Source organism: Oryctolagus cuniculus, chromosome 6 (assembly GCF_051225735.1).
Source record: "Oryctolagus cuniculus isolate XC-2025 breed Fujian yellow rabbit chromosome 6, ASM5122573v1, whole genome shotgun sequence".
In the NCBI taxonomy this organism is placed as follows: Eukaryota; Metazoa; Chordata; class Mammalia; order Lagomorpha; family Leporidae; genus Oryctolagus; species Oryctolagus cuniculus.
The window spans coordinates 133,933,460-133,942,692 of NC_142872.1; the positions used below are offsets into that span (position 1 = coordinate 133,933,460).

Consider the following 9,233-nt stretch of genomic DNA (forward strand, 5'->3'; position numbering starts at 1 on the left):
GTGTCAGAGGTAACATTCCTCTTGGAGGATTCAATACCCTCCATGGTGACCCCAAGACTCTGCTTGGTGACTTCCACTATTTATCTCTGCATATTGAGGAAGGTGAGATTTTGAAGCTTACAGGGGGAGAAAGCAACCAACTGGATGCCCACACAAAGAATTTGTCAGCCCACACAAAGAAATGCATTGAAGCACCTTGTGTGTTTTCACTCCTGCCACCCCACAAATGCTCTACCTTCTGGCTGAGCTTGCTGACTTACTGGAGCCCACATTAAAGCGATTTTACTTTTTAAAACTGCAGTTGCAAAGTAAACAGGTACGTTTGTATCCCTCTCTTTCTCCTTCTCTCTCCCTCTCTTTCCATCCACATTTATGTAATGATAAAACATTACCTCTTATATCTCAATGCTCTTTCCCAGATTTAGGCATCATCCTAAATTTTGTGATAATCATTATTAATTAATCATTAATATAATCATTATTAATAATTATTAATATGTTATCCCTTAACAGCACACACTCACATGTTGCTTAATGTAGGAGATATGTTCCGAGAAAAGCGTCCTGGGTGAGTGTTTGTTCAGTGTGGGAACATCCCAAGGCTCTTACATCAATTAAGATGGCTTCAACATTACTAGATGATATAATCTTACTGGAATATCTTGTATGTGCAGTCCACTTGTATGTACAAGCCCATCTTGTATGTGCAGACATTTAATAGAAATGGCACTATGTACCACATGACTGTAGTCTGGTCCCTCTTAGAATTTTATATAAATGGAAGAATGCCAGATTTTCTTATGTGACTTACTCAGTTCACTCTATATTCTGCTTGTGAGATTCATCCACTTTGATGTATAGTTAAAATTAATAGGTTCAGCTATCTGTCCATTCTATTACTTTCTTATATTGCAGTTTCTCGTGTCTGTTCTGCTCCTGGTGGACCTGTGTTTCTCCCTGTGCACTTTCCTCCACTTGTCCCAGCTTTAGAGGCTCTCATTTTTTCTTCCTTTGAATTCAATTCTCCCAGAACATTTTTTATTTTGATTTCAAATTCTTTCTGACCAGGCCACTGTCCATTCTCTGAATTACTAACGCATATATATATATATATATATATTCATATATACTAACGCATATATTCAATCAGATACTTTGAGTATTTAGTGCTAGACAATATTTTACAGATCAGTGTTCAATATAACTCATAAATCTTTCTAATACTCACACTGTTGGAACCATAACAGTGTTCAGTTAGTACCCATTATTCTTGAGGGTTGAGAACAATAACAATAATAGTCACAGTAAAAATCATGGTAGAAATTATACAGCTAACATTTATTGTGGTTTTACTGTGTTCCAGACACTGTTCTAAAGGCAGTGAAAGTATTTATTTAACCCTCATGACAATATTATGAAATAGGTACTAGAATGCTTATCCAGTAAGGCCAGAGAAATGATGCAGTATGTGCAAAGTCAAATGGCTAGTGAATGCCAAAATTGAAGGTATAATAGAAACTTAAATATAATCAAATTTGTTATTCTAGGTGGATTTACATAGGAATAATCGTAATAAAGGTAATACTGACAGCTCTTACTTGTGGAATATCTTTACCATGCCAAACAATGACCTTAGCCCCTTATATAATCTTATTAATTCTCACCTAAATTTATTGTTGTAGATGTTGCTTTTCCAATGTAAAAGTGAAGTCAATGAGGCTCATACAGGTTAAATAATTTGCCTAAATAACTAGTAAGTGGCAGGCTGGGATGTGAACTAAATATCTCTGACCTTAATACCCATGATTTGCTGTGACACCCAGCTGCCTCTTTGTAGATTTCAACAGCACTTTGACATTGCTCTTTTCCTTATTTAATCCTAGTTTCTTTTCTTGACTACTTCTCATTACAGAATGTAATGGAAAATGAAAACTAAGAAACTCAATTTTCCAGTGTGAAATCATGTTCAGAGAAGAGATGTCTTAGAGAAAAGAGGTTGGAGTGATGGCATTGGATGATCCATGGGAATTATTTATTCATACTGTTCTGCTGTCTGTGTCCCATAAGAGATTTGATGTAGGACCAGAAGAAAAGTGAGTATGGTGGTCAGCCCTGTTCAGAAACACCCTGTGAACATCAAGACATTCTTTCCTCTCATCAGTCACTCAATGACTCACTTTTTCCCTTTTTCCTGGGAGTGAAAGCTACCAACTGAATGTCTATTCTCCCTGCTACATCTGTTGCTCTAATCTGTGAAAAGCCAAACATCATACCATACCTTTATTTTACCTTTAGGACTATTTAGGGTAAGTACAGTTAGAGTCACAGATTGGTATTATTTTTTATAGTTTGTAATTCAGCTCAATAAAATAATAAATACAACCTTATAGTAAGAATGACTAAATTTAGATAAATCTTAACATCCAAAATTTGGTTGTCCTTTTTGCTTCTATCAAGGCAAAGCAATCTGTAAAGTGAGGTGCTCCTACAAGAAGTTCCAGTCTGAGTCAGCCAGGAAAGAATCTCAAAGTCAGCATGAAAAAGTTAGTCTGCACAAAAAGGACCTGGGGATGGTTCAACTTAAAAAAAAAGAAATCCAGAGACATATAGTATTTCTTCTTCTTACTTTATTTTACAGATTGTAAAATCCCTTCATTTCAGAAGACAGTTCCATGAGTTCTGACAAAATCACAGGTGGTCTCACCACCACCACAGACAAGGTACAAGATAGTTCATCAACGCCCTCTCCCCAAATCCCTTGAATTTTCTCTTGGAGTTCCCCCCATCCTTACCACCTACCTCTCTACTACTGATTTGTTCTCATTCCCTATGGTTACGCTTTTCCAGAATATCAGATAAATGGGATCACAAGATATACAACCTTTGTTATAAAAGCTATTGAATCTGGCTTCTTCAGTTGGCATAGTGAGCTTGAAACCAACCTCACAGGTCTGTAGCCATGTTCCTTCTTATTGGTGAGTATTATGCCCTTGTATAGATATGCCACCATTTATTTATGTGCTCCTCAGCTGAGGGACTTGGAAATCATTTGCAGTTTGGGTGATTAGGAATAAAGTTGCTGAAAAGATTCCCAAGTAGGTTTTTATGTAAGCATAGTTTTTTATTTCATTTAATCAAATGGCTATGAATAGGATGTTGGATTGTAATGTAAGTGTATGTTTAACTTTATGTGTAACCGCCAAACTGTTTTTCCAAAATATTTTGCATCCTCATCAGCCACACAGAAATGTTGCAGCTGTTTCACACCTTCCTGTGCTCCTGCAATTGTCAGGCTGTTTTTTTTTTTTTTATCATTCTCATCTATGCATTGTGGTATCACATTGCAGTTTTAATTTGCACATCCCTGATGGAAGATTTTGAATGCAATTTCATGGGTATTTCTTGCTATCTGAATGCCTTCTTTGGTTAACTGTCTATACAAATCTTTTGCCCAGGGCAGGCATTTGACTTAGTGGTTAAGATGTGGCTTGGGATGCCTACCTTCCCTATCAGAGTTCCTAGGTTTAAATCCAAGCTCCACTCCCAATTCCAGTTTCTTGCTAATGCACACCCCAGGAAGCAGCATGATGGTTCAAATAGTTGAGTTCCTGCCACCATGTGAAAGATCCAGATTGAGTTCTAGGCTCCTGGCTTTGACCTCGCCCAGTCCTGGCCATTGTAGACATTTGGGAAGCAGATGGAAGCTCTCTGTCTGTATGCCTCTCTGTTTTTTTCTCTCTCTCTCTCACTCTCTGTCTCTCAAATACATAAATCTTTTATAAAGATTTATATTTGAATAGGACTCTGATAATTTCACTAACTCAAGCCTGTTTCATCACTTCTGGTGTCTTAACTTAAAACTCATTTAATTATTAGAAAAAACTTATTTTTGGGGAAACTCAATAGTCATTTCAAATGAGTTAATGGTGAGGTTTTTATCTTCCCCAAACACACCTTTCTAAATTTCTTTATATTTTAAATACAGACATTTTCAGAGTAATATTGAGTATCTTGATTATTAATTTTTCTTAATCAAAAGAAGTTACTATGGTTCATGAAATTATGGGAATTTCAGGAGATGTGATAAAATGTTTTCCAGATGTCCTTTAAAATTGATGATTGCCTCAGATACTCATGCTGACTCGAGACAAACAAAATAGGTCTCGAGAAATGATTCAAGCATCTAAGCTATTAAAATTCACTTGCCTATTGACCCTAGAATGTGACATGCCAAGAGAAATGAGTTGGAAAATGCCCAATAACCATCCTCTTTCTGGAGGTTCCAAAATTTATGACTAAGTTATTTCTGTAAGTCCAGGACCAATTTCTGCTGTTTCCATAATGTTTAAAGTATGCCACCACTGTGCTAGATTCCAAAGGATTCATCTGTATTTCAAGCTATGGGTATAATTATCCAAATCTGACTTAATAAAATAAAAATGGCAGAATAAAAGAAGTCCTTAGAAATATTTATTGAACTTCCACTTCTTTTCTTAATGAAGATTTTTTTTTCACAACTAGAAATATACTTTTACCCTCTAAAATAAGATGAGCTTCCCAATCCTCTTATCATGTTTATCTGTGTGCTGCCCCTTAAAAATCTTGGCTTTAATATACCATCCAAAGTTAGGGCAATCATACATATTCCAGATTAAATGATCAATTATAATATCCCACTTGAAAAGCAACCAATACAAAACCAGACATTCATTAAAACAAGTAAATGTATAGCCACTTTGAGATAAAAGGAAGCAATGCCTTCTGTTTTTAAAGAAATTATATAATCACGAGGTCATATACATGATTTCTAAGTATAAAGTAACAAAATGGAATTTTTTCAAGTACCATTACTTATATGCTTAAAAGATATTACTGGAAAAGAAAATTCCTTAAAAGCAAGACTCATATAAGTACAAGAACCAAAAGCATATCTGTTATGGCCCTACCTCTACTCTTAGTACTTAGCACAGTACCAAGAATATAATAAATATTCGTCAACTGACTGTAAGCCTATAGGTTAAATCCACAGGCTTGGAAGTCAAACCAGCGTGGATCAAAATCCTATCTCATTCAGGTAGATATATAATGAGAATTTCATTAGAGGCAATACTATCCAGCTTATTCTACATTTTAAATTATAAGACACAAAATTAAGATATCTTTTTCTTAAAAAATGAAATCTACTGTCATAAGTTAAGGTTACCACCAATGAAAGTAGCTGAAAGGTTATGCCTTAGCCTTTGAGGGCAACGCATAAAGAAAAGTTTCAGTATTAGAAGCATGCTAGGTAAACTCTTATCTGTGCAGAATGAACACTTTAAGGGGGGTGATGTTTTGGATATACAAGCTCTAGTATATTTGTTTAAATTGAGACTCAGTCACTGATTAAAACTAAATTTAGCAGTGCAGACGACGGGCAGCCCAGAGTGCGAGGCTCTTCTGTTCCGCTGAGGGGAGGGCCGTTGGCCGGGGCCTGTGGTGAGGGGCTCCACTGCGGCCACCAGGCTCGTTGCTTTCTGGGCGCCACTACCCCTCCCCCGGCCAGCCCGACGCGACGCACCAGTAGCGCGACCCCGATTCTTCTGGAGCTCGTGGGCGCTGCTTTGAGCAGCGTCACCCTTCACACCAGAAAGCTGGCGGGCACTAGGGGAAAAAACAAACAAGAAGAAAGTGGAGGAGGTGCTAGAAGAGGAGGAAGAGGAATATGTGGTGGAAAGAGTTCTTGACCGTCGAGTTGTAAAGGGCAAAGTGCAGTGCCTCCTAAAGTGGAAAGGTTTCTCAGATGAAGACAATACGTGGGAACCAGAAGAGAATCTGGATTGCCCTGACCTCATTGCTGAGTTTCTGCAGTCACAGAAAACAGACCATGAGACAGATAAGTCGGAGGGAGGCAAGCGCAAAGATGATTCTGATTCTGAAGATAAGGGAGAAGAGAGCAAACCAAAGAAGAAAGAAGAGTCAGAAAAGCCACGAGGCTTTGCCCGGGGTTTGGAGCCAGAACGGATCATTGGAGCTACAGACTCAAGTGGAGAACTCACGTCCCTGATGAAATGGTGAGTCTGCCAGTGGGTCTGTGTGTTGTCTTTTTCTTCTCCCCATCTGTTCCATGCCAGAGGAAAAGAGTTGGACCTTCGAAATTCCAGCTGCCCAGGTGTGAAATCTTTAAGATGACATAGTCCTTCGATAGTGACCCTCTGCCTGACTGCCACCCTGAACTCATGAGTTACAGGAAAAACTCTGATCAGGCCGACCTGGTCCCTGCCAAGGAAGCCAATGTCAAGCCCACAGGTTGTCATTTCCTTCTATGAGGAAAGGCTGACGTGGCACTCCTATCCCTCGGAGGATGACGACAAAAAAGATGACAAGAATTAAGTCTCTTGAGTACCAGCCCCGTCACATCCGACCGTGGGTTTCAAGTGAGGAGGGAAGAAGTTCTACTTGTCTTGACACCATAGAGGTGGCTTGAGAAGATGTCGTTTGAAGAGCCAGTATAGTTTCTGTGTCCTGCAGCAGCCCAAGTGCTTTAAGCTGTTCCAAGCTATGTAGTTCACACACCCATCCCAGTGGAGGGGAATGGGGAGAAGTGTTTCAAGGCAGCCCATTCTGTGCTTTGCTGAGAGAAGCAAAGGGCCTTCTATGAAGGACAAAACTTGCAGAATTGGGTGTGTGGGAGAACAAAAAGATACTGTAGGTCTTCAAAGAGCATCTCCACAACCCACAGCCTTCTTCCCAATAGTGTTAACTCTGCGTTTTTACAGCGTAGCATGTGTGTAGTTTTTGGCTATTACTGGTGTATTATTTAGGGGTGGGAGGGATGGGATAGGGAGAAAGGGAAATGGGTTGGATCATTTTGATTAAAATTTGGGGCTTGATTGGGGAAATGATGAAACAGTAGAAAGAACAACTAACTGAAGATTCGGTTCTATGTCCAGGATATTTTACCTTTTCAAAAAAATGTCATTGACACCATAAATGGGGACTGCGAGAGACTGTTTAAAAGCTGTGAATGCCTGAAACCTGTAAGCCAAGGTGTTCCCTGCCTGAGTTTAATGTCCCCCACAGAGGACTAAGCCAGTTCACAAGTTACCAAAGCTGCCGTTTTGGAGATGGAGACTGACTGGGGAGGGAGAATGTACACAGGCAGATAGAGCATTCTGTCTCAGAGGTGTTAATTCTTGAAATTAGACAAGAAGACCCTTTTTTTTTTCCAGTTATGAAGTTGTATCAGCTTATCCATCCAAACCACTGGCTGAGGTATTGGAAGAGGGGAAGAGAGTGGTACAGGAGATGGCAGAGTAGGGAAAGACAAGGACCCATACTCTTAAGGTAGCAAACTCTTGAAGCCTCTGGTTTGTTTTGAATTTTGAACTCTGAAACCATGGGTGGCAGGGTTCAGTCACTGACAGCACAAGTTTCATTGAAACTATTCAAGGGTTGAATTTCAGAAGCCCTGGTCTCAGGAGAAGAATAATCATTCATACTGGGGCAGTGGTTTGCTTTAAAACACCAAACCGTTTTTTTTTTTTTTTTTAATCCTAAGAATTAACTGAGACCCAAGATGTTCCGTCTTGATTCCTAAGATCCATCAGTTCTTGACATGGTCTAGACCTGCATCTAGAGCTGCATTGTAAAAATCTCTGTAGGCATGTGTTAGGTTTCTGTGAAAACTTTGTTTAAATGTAAACTTCATACCACACTGTCAGTTTTTGTCTTAATAAAACTATAGATTTATATTCTCTGAAAAAAAAAAAAAAACTAAATTAACAAAAAGGGCCGGCGCCGAGTCTCAATAGGCTAATCCTCCGCCTTGCGGCACCCGCACACTGGGTTCTAGTCCCGGTTGGGGCGCCGGATTCTGTCCCAGTTGCCCCTCTTCCAGGCCAGCTCTCTGCTGTGGCCAGGGAGTGCAGTGGAGGATGGCCCAAGTGCTTGGGCCCTGCACCCCATGGGAGACCAGGATAAGTGCCTGGCTCCTGCCATTGGATCAGCGCGGTGCGCCGGCCACAGAGCACCAGCCGTGGCGGCCATTGGAGGGTGAACCAACGGCAAAAGGAAGACCTTTCTCTCTGTCTCTCTCTCTCACTGTTCACTCTGCCTGTCAGAAAAAAAAAAAAAGGAGAAAAATTGGGGCCAGAATCGTGGTATAGAAGGTTAAGCTCCTACCTGCAGTGCTAGCATTCCTTGTGAGCACCCGTAGGATTTCCAGAGGCTCCACTTCCCATCCAGCTCCCTGGTTGGTAATGCACCTGGGAAAGCGGGGAAGATGGCCCAAGTACTTGGGCCCCTGCATTCACATGGGAGATCCAGAGGAAGCTCCTGGTTCCTTGCCTGGCCCAACCCTGGCTGTTGAAGCTATTTGGGGAGTGAACCAGTGGATGAAAGATCTATCTCTCTCTTCTACTCTCTATCTCTCTCTATCTCTTTCTCTCCCCCCCTTTCTCTGTCTATATTTCTGCCTTTCAAATAAGTAAATACATCTTTTTTAAAAAGTGAAATTATTTGTCAAAAACCTTATTATAAATGTTTGCCTATCTTAGTAATTCCACTTCTAAGACTCTATCCTAAATCAAAATTCAGCAAAATTCATTGGCTTTCTTGAAACAATTAGAACAGCAAAAGGAACAACCTACCTCCCAAATTACAAAAATTATGGTACAATTCTAGTACACCAACATCATTCACTACAATTATGAGAAGAATTTTGGTGAGGAAAACTGTTTTGTCACATTATAAAATCAAAAGCATAAAGTAAAAATTATGCATGTACTACTCACTCAACAACATAAAAATACATAGAAAGAGCGCTGAAACTACCTCAATTTAAAAGTAAATACTGTCAGATTAGGTAAAAATAAAAGGCAAATCCTTTTTTTGGTTTTTAAGATTTATTTTATCTATTGGAAAGGCAGAGTGACAGAGAGACACAAGGACAGAGACAAAGTGAGAACGTTCCAACCTGTGGTTCACTCCCCAAATGGCTGCATCGGCCAGAGCTGATCCAGGCTGAAGCCAGGAGCCTAGAACTCCTCCCAGGTCTCCCATGTGGGTGGCAAGGACCCAAGTACTTGGGCTGTCTTGTGCTGCTTTCCCAGGTGCATCAGCAAGGAGCTGGATGGGAAGTGGAACAGCTGGGACTCCAACATGTGCTCATATGGGATGTCAGTATCACAGGAGGTAGCTCAACCCCCTGTGCCACAACATCTGCAAATTCTTAAGGCAAGAGAAGCAACTAA

At 40.1% G+C, this 9,233-nt stretch overlaps 1 pseudogene; it reads left to right on the forward strand.

The window, feature by feature from the left end:
* Window positions 1–226: 226 nt before the first annotated feature.
* Window positions 227–6,439, forward strand: LOC127490795 (chromobox protein homolog 1-like; annotated as a pseudogene).
* Window positions 6,440–9,233: the final 2,794 nt, after the last annotated feature.